Source organism: Euprymna scolopes, chromosome 8 (assembly GCF_053919585.1).
Source record: "Euprymna scolopes isolate OS-2025 chromosome 8, ASM5391958v1, whole genome shotgun sequence".
NCBI classification, from domain to species: Eukaryota; Metazoa; Mollusca; class Cephalopoda; order Sepiida; family Sepiolidae; genus Euprymna; species Euprymna scolopes.
The window spans coordinates 73,370,821-73,387,252 of NC_136489.1; positions in this window are offsets into that span (position 1 = coordinate 73,370,821).

The following is a 16,432-nucleotide window of genomic DNA, read 5'->3' on the forward strand; positions in this document are numbered from 1 at the left end:
CACTCGCGTTCTCGACTTTCAGCATAGGCCTAAGTCCCAGTTTTTTTCCTTTACTGTAATGCCCTGACGTCTTTCTCTGAGTGGTCTTATTACTGGAGCTTTGTTCTATTCTATCTACTACTTCGGGACTTCACAAAGCTCTTCTACTAACTCCCTTGGTTGGTCTAAGCCAAGATACGCCTTCACACTGATTCACTCGGAGCCTGTTTGAGTTCCTGGAACCCGACAAGATACGGAATCATCACTCCCTAACTAATGCGCCAAAGCTTACTTGCGCATCGATTTCTAACTAAGTAGCTTTCCCTTTGTGATTTTTCCGCATTCCCAGCAAGTCCCAAGATTCCAACCCAGATATCCCTCACACATTCCTCTAAAAAAATAAAAAAAATAATAAGGCTCTATCTTGTCCCTTACGTAATCTGCATCTTTCCCTTTCTTCTATCTCCCCGTGATTAGGCTTGGTACCGACTGTCCAGTCGCTCCGTACCCTGAGGAATTATCGCGACCTCGCACGCCAGACTTTTGTTGGACAAGACTTATTGCCGTTGCTTGGGCCTACGTGGCATCTTCCAACTCACTGGAACCACTAGTATTGTTTTAACAGGGTACTCATTACTCTAAAATAGTATTTCCCCTGCCAAATTTTCTAATTTGTGACAATACCGTGGCTTATAAAAAAAAAATAAAACAACAGAAAAAACTGCTTTCTACAGCCTAATCGCCTTGTAATTCTCATGAAAAAAATGCAACTACGCGCTAAACGTCCCTAAAATATAACTAAACCAACCAAATCTATTCCAAAATAATTTAATTTAATAATACCAATTAAATTCACCCAGCAGGGTCTTTTTTTTTTTTTTTTTTTTACACTTTAAAATATTTTTCCATCCCAAGCCTTATCCTATTCATCATAAGCCTACTCTTATTACTAGAATTTTGTGGGAAACAAAAAAACCTCTTAACATTCCATATGGTGGGTAGCCTTCTATTTTCCTAAGTACTTGCATACATATTTCATTCATCTTCTCTTGAGCGATTCGTAACATAATGGCCACGTCAGCCATTGCACCCCCTCTGCCCCTTACACCATGTCAGAGGGCATTTCATTTGCTCTCTGAAGTTGATTACAACTAGATCCGCTTACGCTGGACAGAATACATTCCGTTTACTGCTATGTCAGAAAAAACTTTTTTTTTTCCAAAGTCGGTAAGCGCAACCTGCCTTGAAGACACATAGCTTCACGGAAAACATCGGATTTCCACACATGAAGTACTCAAAGTTGCTCCATGTTGATTCTACTCGAAATCAACAGAAATCACGATAAAAAAAATAAAATTCGAATCATTTCCCGAGAATAATGAAATTAATAACTACCCATGTAATTCAACACCTCTCCAAAATTCTAACATGCTTGCCACAGAAATTAAATTCCATTCACGCCCCACTTTTTTCTTTCATTTCTTCATATAGTTTATTTAACCCTATATTTATCCTTTTTTCTACCTTACTTATGTGGTCAAAACGTCACTCATGTCGAATAGAACATTTATTCTACTTTTCGAAAATTGAAATTAATACCGACTGAACCTTTGACTCTTCCGAAACTTTTTTTTAAAATCATTTATTACACTGTTTAAATCTTATTTCTTTCTCTTTTTCCCTATTTTATTATTACTATTATGATTATTAATTAATTAATTAACACGTTCTTTCTTTTATTAATCATTCTTTCAATAGACCCCACAAGCAAAGATTTCACCTCACCATTCTGCGAAAAAAAAATACATGTCAAAGAACAAGAAAATTCTGCCAATACCGTTTGACAACACATCAATTACATAAAAATAATAAATTAAAAAATACAAAAATACCCTATAAGCAATCACAAAGTCCCATCTCACTAACAACAAAATTCCAAATAACAAAACACAGATTCGTGGATATTCCTTTTGACCACGTCATCGAAAAAAAAAAAAATTCTTACGAAAAATTCGCACAATCAGCGAAAAAGAAAAAAAATAATTTTACAGGACATGACCATTGTCTTTTCATCAACAGTACATATTGTTTTTCATTAAAAGTTACATTAAGTTCACAATTTAAAAATGACACAAAATATTCATAACACATATTTTTGATTGACATGTTTATCTTTGTGGTAAAGGCTCGTTTCTTTTTAGTTTTCTCACTGGCTGTTGTTAAAAATTTACAAAATAAGGTCATTTTTCGTTTTCCCTTCTAATTTTGACATTAAGTGGTATTTTTCTTCGTTCATAACGAGCTAATTCCCAATACGATAAACATTTTTTTTAACTATTTTCTATATATAAAGTTTTACATCTGTGTGTCTGTATGTCGTCCTTTTCTTTCTTCGTGAAAAAGTTGTACGTGTGTATTGCTTTTCTTTTTTTTTCTTTTTTTTTTCTTAATTATTTTTCTAATTCGCACAGTGTTTTAATGGACCCTACGTTGTGTGTGTGTTGATTTGTATTTTTTTTTTTACTGTTCTTTCTTTTTCTTTTTTTTCCATACATTTTATTGTTTTTCTTGTCCTTTTTTTTCTTTTTTTTAGTCTATTTCTTTTTTCTTGACACTAAATCTCCATGCTTCCACGTTGTATTTTCTTAAATACAGGTTCGATTATCGCATCGGTGATGCGACTGGTCGACGAACACCAAAATGAATATGTTATATATTCGTTATCATCGAGTTCTCACTAGGGTTATCATCCTGGGGCGCCATTCTGAATCATTGAGGGGGACCAAATTGAGCTTTCGTTAAATTTGAATATGTTATATAGAGTTCTTCATTTAGGGGCACTTTTTACGTTTGTGTGTATACACTATATAACATCAAAGATTCCGTGTGATTGTCTCTAATATAAATGGTTGTGTGTTTGATTATCATAAAGGGAATCGTGTGTGTGACATGTAATTTCTGAACCTACCTCTGTTTCTCGCTGTGGAACCATCTGGCAATTTCTCATCCTGGAGGGAGACTTGATACCTGTTTGACGAAGATTTATCACTCCAAGACGACGAAATGGTTTTATAGTTTTTTTTATTTCACTTTCCCCAGAGGTTCTGCAGAAGTGGAAGTGAAATCGGCTTGTGTTAGTTCTTCTTCACACACGTCAGCGTTCGTCTCCCCCCTCCCCAGGGGGAGACCACGGAAGAACGTCCGTCTTCTTCAAAGCTCAAATCAAATCTCACAGATCTAGCCAACTCGTCACACATACGTAATTTGGTCAGCTGACCTTTGGTTCTGGTAAACGTGCCTACCTCTACGTTTACTCACCTCTCTCTCTCTCTCTCTCTCTCCCTCTCTCCCTCTCTATTCTCTTATAGAGACACAGAGAGAGAAAATAGAAAGAGTAAGAAAGCCAGAGAGGGGGGAGAGATGCTCGTTAACACGTTTTTTTAACATATAAAACTATTAAAAAATATAATAAAAACTGAGCCCGACCTGATTATAAATTTATTTCAACCAACTAGTACATTTTTAAAGTATGTGGCTTGTCGACATTTACCGTCTTACTGAACTAGGATTAAAGCACACGCCGTTTTTTATTTGTTAATAGTGGAACCAGTTACATACTGTAGGACTTAAATTTTAGGCATTTACTAGATTCCAAATTATATAATGAACACAAATTAAAATCCGAATACTGATTTTAGACATAAGATCGACTGCCAATGTATCTTTGTATTTATCTATATACAGTGTGAAAAGTACAACTTATTTACATATATTATTATTTTTTATAAATAAATATTTATTATTCACATACATACATCGGTATGGCTTATATACGTTTACTGCCGGGCGAACCTTTGGCATGAATAATGTAAATCTAGCATTCTTAAACACTACTTTAGTCGTAGTAAACGTAACAATAATGATATTAAATTGACGAATAAGAAATTAATTTTAGCAATATCAGTCAATTAAGAATATTTTCTTAACATTTCTCTAAAAATCTACCACTTTTAAAATAAGTATCCAGGATACATGTATGTTTAATGTCCTTAACCAATTACACTGGCCAACAACAGTTATTTTTTATCTGCGCTTTGTCAGCTTTTTCAGCTGATATAAAACGAGTCTGATGAGCCGAATCCAAAATCATATTGGTTTTGCCCAATCAGTAATATTTTCGAGCCATAGTCGCATGTCAGTTTTTTACATTTTTGTTCACATGTACGGATGTGGGGAGCATTTTAGAAAAAAATCATTCGACATAGCATTTTACACCAATGGTTTGGGTCGAAAATGTTTAGTTACCTATATATAAATGTATGTATGTATGTCTGTTTGCATGTCTGCCTTAAACTTTCAATATAGCGACGGATTTTTCCAAGATCAGTATCGTTTTAAAGTTCGACCTTTCATACGACAAATATCGAAATATTGTCTAAAAAACATTAATAACTTCCCCTTCAACTAGGCACTTTTCTACAGGGGGGCTCACTTTTTTCGCCGATATTTTTGTTATCTATATATATATATTTGTTTTTTTCCAATTATCATAGAATTTTATTCCTATATTTATGCGTGTTTATTTTAATATTGTTTTCTTTGCTTCGTGTTTGAATTCGTATTATATTACCCGATACAGAGGAGGTCACTCTCGCAGTATAATTTTTTTTTATCTAGGATTACCTCCCTTGCATTTTTTTAATCTGCTCTAGTGCATGAAATTAAATAATATTTTCTGTGCAAACACCCGTGGATTACATCTAGTCTTTTGTTTAATAATTTTTCTTTTGATATTAATATATGGTAAGATTTTAATATACATAGGTTGCATCTTTTCGATTTGCTAGGTTTATATTTCCCCCCTTATCAATTATTGACCATCTTAATTTATATTCAGTTTTATTTTCCTTTAATTCCTTAATCCATACCGCTAAAGTGGTTGAGTTTTTCTCTGTTTTCCGGTTGTTTTCGCTAGTAGTAATATATATATATATATATGTATATATACATATATATATTGATATATTAAGGCAGTATTCTTTTCATTCAAGCAAATAAATAGAAAATAAATAATAAATAAACAATAAATAAATAAATAAATAATAAAAAATAAAATATAAAATAAAAAATAAAAAGTATTTAAGGTGAGAGGATGGCCGGTATCTGCAAAATCAGGAAAAGCAAGAAAAAAGTAAGTAAATGCATACAGTAAAATATAAGTAAATATAGATACAAGATATGAAAGTGTGGGTAGATTGATACATTAGATAGATAGGAAAGTTTAAAGAATAAAGCAGAAAATGCAGATAAAAAACGGCCATACAAAGAAGAAATAAAGAATTAAAATAAAAGATTATAAAATTATAAAGTATTAAGAAGTATGTAGAAAAAAACGATAAAGATGAAGAATTTTTTTTATATATCTATATAAAAGGTAAAAGTAATAACTATGTAATTTCAAAATTGCCATAATTAAATTTGGACTTATGTTTACAGAAACAGATCAGTTCATTTTTAGAATTTATTATATTGTTACTTTGAGGGAAAGTAATTATAGTTATAGCTTCGGTTGTGCAGAGGCGACATGACTTAGAGCCTGGAGTATAAGACTTAACTTTTTATTATAGTCCATTTGATTGAGAAGGGGGTATTGTGAGAGTTAAGTTTTTTAATTAAAGTGGTTAGAGAAGTTCCTTGGTTATTATTAGAATTATGGTTGTTAAAAGAAGAAATGTGGTTTGATATTCTTTTCTTAATTAATGTTGAAGTAGCACCGATATATGTATGTACTTTATTAAAAGCTCGAGGCCTGGTATTAATATTAATTTGCTCATTTGTATTAGTTAAATGGTTTGAATTTCGTTCATAGTGTTCAACAAATGGTGGGACAATGTCTGTATGAGGACTATTTTGGAGGGGATAATGAGTGTTGTTAGTGTTAGGATGGCTGTTAGGAGAAATATTATTATTCTCATTAATATTATTATTATTATTATTATTATTATTATTATCATTATTACTAGTTGTATGATTGTAGATGGGGGGCTGCCTGAGTAGTGTATTGGATTAGTAACTATATCATATTTTGATTGTAATTTTTATTACATATATATATGTATATATATGTATATATATGTGTGTGTGTATGTGTGTGTTTCTAGAGTGAATATCATAACGTATACTTTTTAATTCCCTAAGAAATAGTAAAAAGTACGAATAATAAACTCATTGAAGAGTCAATATAAACTTCAAAGCCTGTATACAGAAACATACATTCCAGTTACCAATAAAAAAGATATTTACAATTATGATTTTTACGCGTTTTATTGTGCATATAACCGATGCTAATATCGCACAAGCTATCAAAAATGGTATACTAATATGCAACTGAAACATTCCGATTAAGGGGATACTTGCTTTCACACAGCAGAATAGGTTGCATAACTTAGGTTTCGAATTTCGGAACACAACTAAAACGCCGTTATTTTAACTTTATGTTTCCAGACATGACAATAATTATTATGACACTGAAAACATATACTTATAACAAACTGATTAACAGTTTGTCTATCATAATTATAATACAAATAAAACTAAAATCGTATGAATCTTACGAGAGAATATTATATATAATTTAATATCTCTTACGATTACTCTTTTTCTCTCTATATATATGCGTATATTTTATTAATATAATACCAGTCGAAAAATGTTATTGCAAAAGGAGGTGACTAATTCCCTAAGCGATGTGTCTTTATTAATATGAAAAATATATTAGCCTCGTCTGTGATGATAATATCTATAAATCTCAAATGAATTGTAAGCTACTGATTGTCAACAGACTGCATACCGAAAGCAGAAGTGTGGAGGGAAATTCGATAGAGAGACAGAACTACGAAATAATGGAAAATTGGCAAAAACGGAAAAGAGGAAAAAAATCTATGAATATGTAGAGAATCAACGCGACACGCGGATAAAAGAAGCCGAGTTTTGTATAAAAACAACATTTAAACTTATTTAGCTTTTAGTATAAATATAAATTCTGATTATAGTATTTTATAAAACGATATTTAAGAGGCTTTTTCTTTCAACAATATTTCTAAACGTACACTTTACCTCTTTCTTATGCGCAATGCATAACAATAAATGTAGTATTGATGCGTTTGCTCACACCATCATTATTATCTAAATTCCCATTAACATTTTCTTATTTGCCCAGATTGTAATTGTTTGTATAATGCAATAATAGTTTATATTAAATCAAATTAATATTATCTCCCCTAGGTACGAAAAACATTCTTGTCAGGTGATGTATCTGTGACCTCCATCATCTCTAATAGAGAGAAATTCGTTTAATTGTAAAACTGACGCATACTGTTGATATAGTTATCTCGATAGTATATATCCCTTCCCTACATAAAAATATGCGAGACAATGTGTGAAGGTTGGGAAGAGTCAAAGCAGGGCCACTAACAGAGAACACCATGTTCTTTATAAAATTAGCTGGACAGTGACACTAACATTTCTATATAAGGGCACCTGAGACAGTAAACAATAAATTTACACCACATAAAATGGAAGAGGCAACAATATGGAGTTGGACCTCTTAGGACTACTCATAACTAAAGCTCAGCCGACTGTTATCACGCGACATAGAATATGTTTTCTATCCCGAGAGATACAAGTACCGAGTTGCTGCCAAGAGTAGTAAATCTATAGATCTAGACTTCGTTTCTAGAGCGATATCTATTGACATATATAAAGCATTTGATAGGATATGTTATACACATCTACTTTATAAGATTCCTAACTTTAAAATAGCTGGTAATGTCCTCTAAACCATTAAATTTGTGAAAGTTTTATCCAGGTGGTCGCTGATGAGGAGAAATCTGAAGCTCACAGTGTATACGCGGGGGTGTCTCAGAAATCCACTCTGGGCCCAACTCTCTTCCTGATCACTAACAACTTTCCAAATCAGATTTTTCGTTCTATCATCGATATCTATGGAGACGATACTACCATCTATGGCAACACTTCAAGGGTAAATAAAGGCCAGGATCTTGTAGATTCACTCTCATCCAACCGTGAGTATGTTTTTATGTGCATCATTCTTTTTTTTGCGAACTGTTTTCCTTATTTTTATATTTGTTGTTGTTTCACCATGTTTCCACAGACTCATGGATGGATTATTATTTAGTTGTGAAACTACACTTATGAAAATGAAGATCACACCCTGCAAAATGCCATAACATATGACTGTAACGAGCCTTTACCAAAAAGATAAACATGTCAATCACAAATATGTTGTTATGAATATTTTGTGTCATTTTTAAACTGTGAACTAAGCGTAACTTTTAAGGAAAAACAATATGTACTTTTGATGAAAAACAATGGATAGGTTCTGAAATGTGATTTTTTTTCCTTTTTTTCACTAATTGTACGATTTTATTTCTTAGGAATTTTTTTTTTCTGACATGGACAATTTTAGTTCCATCGAGTTATCTGAGACTTTATAAGTGAGTCGTTTTATTTTATTTTAGAAACGACTGTATTTTAATTGTAAATGTCTAGGTATTTTTTTTGTAAACGACTGTGATTTTTCTTTAATTTTGAATTCTGTGGAATGGTTAAAGATGATGCACTATGACGCCGACCAAGTTGATGACGTGGTCAAATGGGTTTCCACAAATCTGTGTTTTGTTATTTGGAATTTTGTTGTTAGTGAGATGGGACTTTGTGATTGCTTATAGGGTATTTTTGTATTTTTTAATTTATTATTTTTATGTAATTGATGTGTTGTCAAACGGTATTGGCAGAATTTTCTTGTTCTTTGACATGTATTTTTTTTTCGCAGAATGGTGAGGTGAAATCTTTGCTTGTGGGGTCTATTGAAAGAATGATTAATAAAAGAAAGAACGTGTTGCTAATTAATTAATTAATAATCATAATAGTAATAATAAAATTGGGAAAAAGAGAAAGAAATAAGATTTAAACAGTGTAATAAATAATAATAATAATAATAATAATAATAATAATAATAATAATAATAATAATAATAATAATCATAATAATAATAATAATAAAAAGTTTCGGAAGAGTCAAAGGTTCAGTCGGTATAAATTTCAATTTTCGAAAAGTAGAATAAATGTTCTATTCGACATGAGTGACGTTTTGACCACATAAGTAAGGTAAAAAAAGGATAAATATAGGGTTAAATAAACTATATGAAGAAATGAAAGAAAAAAGTGAGGCGTGAATGGAATTTAATTTCTGTGGCAAGCATGTTAGAATTTTGGAGAGGTGTGGAATTATATGGGTAGTTATTAATTTCATTATTCTCGAGAAATGATTCGAATTTTATTATTTTTATCGTGATTTCTATTGATTTCGAGTAGAATCAACATGGAGCAACTTTGAGTACTTCATGTGTGGAAATCCGATGTTTTCCGTGAAGCTATGTGTCTTCAAGGCAGGTTGCGCTTACCGACTTTGGAAAAAAAAGAAGTTTTTTTCTGACATAGCAGTAAACGGAATGTATTCTGTCCAGCGTGAGCGGATCTAGTTGTAATCAACTTCAGAGAGCAAATGAAATGCCCTCTGACATGGCGTAAGGGGCAGAGGGGGTGCAATGGCTGACGTGGCCATTATGTTACGAATCGCTCAAGAGAAGATGAATGAAATATGTATGCAAGTACTTAGGAAAATAGAAGGCTACCCACCATATGGAATGTTGAGAGGTTTTTTGTTTCCCACAAAATACTAGTAATAAGAGTAGGCTAATGATGAATAGGATAAGGCTTGGGATGGAAAATTTTTTTTTGTGTGTGCTACCTATGGGAAGAAAAGCTGATCTGTAAAGCCAAGGACGATGATAGTCCGTTTTGAAGAGGCAGATGGACCTCGATTTTATTATTCGGTTGATTGCCGAGAATTTATCGATCACGCGTAGTGTCGACGGGAGTAAAGGATGCTCCTGAAATTCTGATTTAAGTTATGAAGAGACCATGGGGTCACAGGGAGTTGTTGACCTTCGATGGCGCAAGAATTAGCGCCACATGGTATTATTTATTGATATTATTTTACTTAGTATATTGAATAAAGGTATGACAGTTTTCTTTGCCAGTGGGGTGAGCATATATATCCCATTCTTAGTAAATGTGGGAAGTAGAAAATGTATGCCTTCGCCATACATTTTGATAAAAAGGGGGGAAGGAATGTTACACAGAGAGAGAGAGAGAGAGAGAGAGAGAGAGAGGTGAGTAAACGTGGAGGTAGACACGTTTACCAGAACCAAAGGTCAGCTGACCAAATTACGTATGTGTGACGTGGTTGGCTAGATCTGGGAGATTTGATTTGAGCTTTGAAGAAGACGGACGTTTTTCCGTGGTCTCCCCCTCTTAACTGGGGAGGGGGGAGACGAACGCTGACATGTGTGAAGAAGAACCACACAAGCAGATTTCACTTTACACCTGCTGCAGGACCTCTGGGGAAAGTGAAATAAAAAACTATAAAACACATTCATCGTCTTGGAGTGATAAATCTTCGTCAAACAGGTATCAAGTCTCCCTCCAGGATGAGAAATTTCCAGATGGTTCAACAGCGAGAAGAAACAGAGGTAGGTTCAGAAATGACATGTCACACACACGATTCCCTTTATGATAATCAAACACACAACCATTTATATTAGAGACAATCACACGGAATCTTTGATGTTATATAGTGTATACACCCAAACGTAAAAAGTGCCCCTCAATGATAACCCTAGTGAGAACTCTGATGAGAACACTATATAACATTTGTATGAAGAAAATGACGAGCAAGATGAAAATTCCACAAGTTTGCAGTTCTTAGAAAGAAGCTACTGGAATAGAAAGATGATATAAATGACGTATCAAAATAGTAAATTGCCTGTGACTAGTAGACACACGACGCCAACTAGCTAAGACAAATGAATTAGGGAATAAGATACGCCTGAAGAACACATGCAATAATAGTATTTTAGGAAAAAGACGAAGACTCGCAATGCCCTATCTGTAAAAGAGGAGAACAATTTTCCAAAGTACATGTAAGTGCTAAACTAAGGTCTGTGTAAAAGGTTAAACGGGAAGAAGGCATCCAACAGCAGCAGTCGAGAAAAGAAGACGTCAAACCGTGCAGTATTAGTAGTTTATGTGAACTTATGATGCATCAGGATAGTTTTGTTTGGATATTATTTATAAATAAAATTTTATCTGCTGCATTAAACATCGTTCGTTTGTTTAATATCTGAAATGGATATAAAACATAGTAAACACAGTTTACATTCGTCCGATACTACATATTTCGAAACCTCAAAGTATGTCTGCAGTGATGCAATACCTTCGGTGCAGTGTTCAGAATCTTTCCATTAAGAGATGCTTATCTCGTAAACAATCTAGAAAATATAAATCTAACAAATCTGATTTCTTTATGGTATAATTTTATATAAGAAATAAATTGTATGTTTTATTTAAATATTTCAGACTAATGATTTTTTTCACATTTCGGTCGATGTAACCACCGAACGTTTTCAGGTGTGTCTTGTAGAAATTGGCAATATGCATGGAATTTTTTTTTAATCCACCGAGGTCCCATGCTCTTGTTCCCTCAACCATAACTGAGTAGAAGTTCTAAGTAATTCGCAAATGTAATTTGTGTTTTGCGAGCTCTGAGGATTGAAACTTTCTACCTTCAGAAAAGTGAAATCTACAACTGATCTTTTCCAAGTACTTTACCCACTACACTCTTAGTTATTGCGCAAGAATAAAAAAAAGTGACATCAACTGACACATTGTTGAAAAACACTCAATATAAGAACAGTAGTCTAAAAATGTAAGTAATCAATCCTCATCTGAGAAATTTAGAAACATAAGACAAATTATAAGTTATATCTTACCAATATTAGATAATCAATTACTTTCTGACAATAGAAAGATAATCTTACTACTGAACTCTTGCTAAGGAAAAACTCGAAAATTCTCTGAATATTTTCATCTTTTTACTGTATAAGTAAATATTATCTCTATTTCGTTTTATTAACAATATATTACACCAGCAGGAAGCCCAACTTTGCTCGGGCACTTAACATAACTTTATATGCGTATGTATATATATATTACAAAGTTTGGCTCATGTCCAGGTAACCCATATTTAAAATTTCAAGTATTTAGACCAAACTTTAGCCGAAGAGGTTGATAGAATCTGCGTTAGTACCCTCTTTTAACTTTAACCTCTTGGCCACCAAATGTTCGCACCAAAACTGATTAAAAAGCTTGCTGCATGTCTCAATACACTTTATGTAAAATTTCAAATGTTTAGACTCAAAATTTGGTGAATAGTTTGCGAGAGACTGCCAACGACAAATCTTTTGAACTTTGACCCCTTGGCAGAAAATTTTCAGTCACAAGCCGACTAAAAAGCTTGCCTTATGTATAAATATACTTTATATAAAATTTCAAATCTTTAGACCAAATATTGGCCGAGTAATTCCGTAGAGACCGCAGAGGTCCAATTTTTTTTTTAATTTGACTCTGATTTTTATCCTTTAACATTTATTATTTTGGGCTCAAATCAAATTAAAAAGTTCGATCCATGTCCAAGAAATGAACATCTAAAATTTCAAGTGTTTAGACCCAAAATTGGCGGAAGAGTTTCGTAGAGTTGTCAAAAGTTAAATCGTTTAACTTTTAGTCCTTGACTGCCAAATTCTTGGCCGAAAACCGATTAAAAAGATTTTCCCAAATCTAAATACCCCTCATGTGAAATCTTGAGTCTGTGAATTAAAAAGTGACAAAGTTATTTGTTGGGAAAATGTGCACACACAAACACACACACACAAAAACAATTTCGTTTTACAAACATATAGATTGTCTTCAAGAAAGAACTGTGTACAATATAGCTTATAAAATATAATCTTTTATTTATTACTTGGCTGACAATACTCAAATTTAAATATATTTCTAAGCTGTCAGCGCAGTATCTTAAGTTAAAGATGTTATCTTAAAAAGGAATCCCAACATAATACACAGTATGGAATAACACGTGGCTTACTTTAAATATAATTATTTTCAGCTCAGACATATTTGTAGGGATGCATCAGTTGAAACCTACAATATAAAAACAATTTCCCAGATAAAAAAAAAATCAATGCTTTAAAAGAAGTTGTTTAAAATTGCAATACATTTTGTGCGATTAAATTGATTAATTCAGTATTTACTTTTATTTATCGTTTCTAGAATTTGGTAATTTCATGTTAGTAAATCGTGTTTATGAAATTAAAGAACTCTAAGAATGATAATGTATTGAACAGAATTTCAACAGGTGTATTGGTATAACAAGCCATATATTCGCTCCAATATTTTGCGCTCACTGCACAATTGTTTTACGCCATTACTTGTCCTAAGTTGTCTTATATTTTATTTAGTATAACTGAGTGTTATTTTGTAACTGTCAGCCAAATAGGTTGGCTTGTATTTCCTGGGACTTGTTTACACAGACTGCTTGCATTGTTTGCATTATTTTATATTATTAAGCGTTCAATATTGTGCCATCCTTTCTCAAATGTCAGGCAACCAGCGAGTTGTTTTAAGGCAACATTTTATAACATAGAACATATAAGGAATTTAATAAAAAATTTAGAAATTGACTATAAAATAGAAATTACAAATTTATTAGAACGAATTTTGCTTGCAGTTTATAATAGGGAACGTATGAGAATTGTTTCGCAATTATATTTATAGAAAGAATTTGCCACATCTAAATGCTAACATGATTGAAATCAACCTATTTATGGATACGAAACAACGAGCTTTTCCGTGGTACAGGAAAATAATAAACTGTGCTTTTGAATCCTGCTGCAGTTTAATAATTTTGAGTCACTATTTATGAACGTTAAACGCCATAAATTATAAGATTTAATAGACTCGATGGATAAACAGTTCAATGATGAAGAAATAGTAAACGATGAATAAAAAGCAAACATTTGAATACTTTGCAGAACAGTTTATGACAAAACATTTTGTATAGAGTTTAAGTCGGTCAGGTTTTAGTATGCAAGGGGACATCATATAGTAATAAGTTTCAGAGACAAGGAATCAGTCTAAGAGAAACTCTGTTCAGTAGCAATTGGGTATACGTAAGGCACACAGAGGAGGAACTTGTGTTGGTGTAGATGGCGATTTTATGGAAAATATCATACAAAAGAGAAACAATGAAATTAGGAGTTTCTCCAGGTAAACTAGGAAAACATGTGCATATATGAAACATTTTTCTGTTAAACATTCAAGAATTATAACTTTATAATATTATAAAACTTTTACTCGAGCCTGGTGATATTATGCAAACTGTGTTAAGGATAATAAACACGTGTCGGAGCGTAAGAGCAGCTCCACTAAATATAAATACACTGGGTTATATTGTAGTATTTGAAATTTATGACTAATGTCTATATTTATACTAGATTTGGATAAGAAAAAATGGGGTGTAAATATTAATAAACTCCGAATCCTTTTTGCGTTATTAATTAAATTTGTAATTCGTAAATGTCGCGTAAGAAAAAAGTCTAAGGCAATGGAAAACATTCCGTAAAAAACACATATTTTTGTCTATAATTTGTTTCAATGATGATTTGTTTTGTTCTATAAACTTGAAATTAGCTGTTATAAATACAAATCTATTTCAATATGTTGTAGTATTTCATGCATTAATCTTATTGAAAATCAAAACTTAGTATAGAGCTTATATATGCATAGCATATTCAGGTTAATTCAACCATTGTTAAACATAATTGCTATTGGATCTGGTGCCATGCAAACCATCCTTGAATAAGCATAGCATACCCGAGTTAATTCATGCAATATTATTGCTATTGTATCTGGTGTCATGAGAAGTTTTAATGTTTTAGGTACGAGCTATTCGTAAATTAATTTCAATTAAAGGATACATTTCTTACATGGGAAAGCCTTATTACCTGCAAATTAGAGAATTATACAGAACCGTTGTGATGTGGCATTATATAACCCCCCCCCCCAAAAAAAAGATACTACGTAAAACCAAATTATTATTTTGTTATTACTAAGACTTGGTTAACCTATATTTGAATGGTCTATCTATCCTTCTATGGCATTCGCAAGTTAAATAATTAACAAACAACTGCGTTAATACATTATAAGTAAAACCATGAAAACTCAATCTTTTTCACTCGGTTCGTGTTGAATTTTTCTTATGTTTTTATATATTTACGCACTCACATTTATCATCGTATAGAAATCTAAATGTAAGTACAAAGTATATATAATCATTGCCTATTTTGATTTCGTATTAAATAAATCCACAAGTGTCCATAAGATACAGAACAACTATATCTATTCTAGACATCTTGTACATATGGGACATGGTATCGTGAGCATTCTAGATGTTCTACTCTGTTGAGGAGAAAACGGTTAAATCAATAATTAATCAGCTATGGACTTTGACTATGTGATAACCGACATGAACTTAAACATGAAACTTATATCTGATAATTGATACGCTATGTACAAAATTAAATCATCTGCTATACGAAAAAATATATGGATGCGGTGTTGTATGACATAATCGTATATAGGAATAATTTTCGTATTATTTAGATTTTTCGGACTACTGTGTGATTTTCACAAATTATCGATCGATAGTATCTCTGACGGTGTTCAGATGTATTTTCTCGAAGTCGTAAATATTTATGTCGAACTCGGGAATCTGAATTTCGAACGGAATGCTGAATGTGCTCGATGAAAAAATACAATTCCTAATTACGTGTGGTCTCTATTCTGATATGGCTGATATAACGAGAGTTTGCCACCTCTGTGAAGTAAATATAGTAAATAAGTTCAAATTCCGTGAAGATTGCCGAGTCAGAGAAAGAAACCCAACATTGCCGAGTTCGCGAAGATATACGTGAAGAAGAAGAAATGTCACCTTCAATTAATACCAATAATTAATCCTCATTATCAAAATTGAGAAAGTTAGTTTTTTAATCATATGAAGCATTTATATAGAAACATAATCTGCAAAAATTCAATGCTTGAGCGATAAAAATTAATCTTATTTTATTTTACAAAATTTCAAACAAAGAATGAAAATAAACTTTATGTATAGCAGAATTATTGTAATTTGGATCAATATGAATTTCATGATGCAGATTCTAAAATATTTGGCATTTTGATGCAAAGCATTTTGAAAGCGTTTTAAATGGAATATTACATTCAGAAAGCCTGATGTCAAGTTCATATTTCACCCCCACACCCTTTAAAATGTTACAAAGAAATTGAAATAAATATTTAAAATATATTAATAAAAATCACAGTCACTTGCATTTTGACGAAAAGCTTGCATTTTGCATAAAACTATATTAGACTAAACATAGCTCATATATCGACCCATTACACCTAAAAGCTAT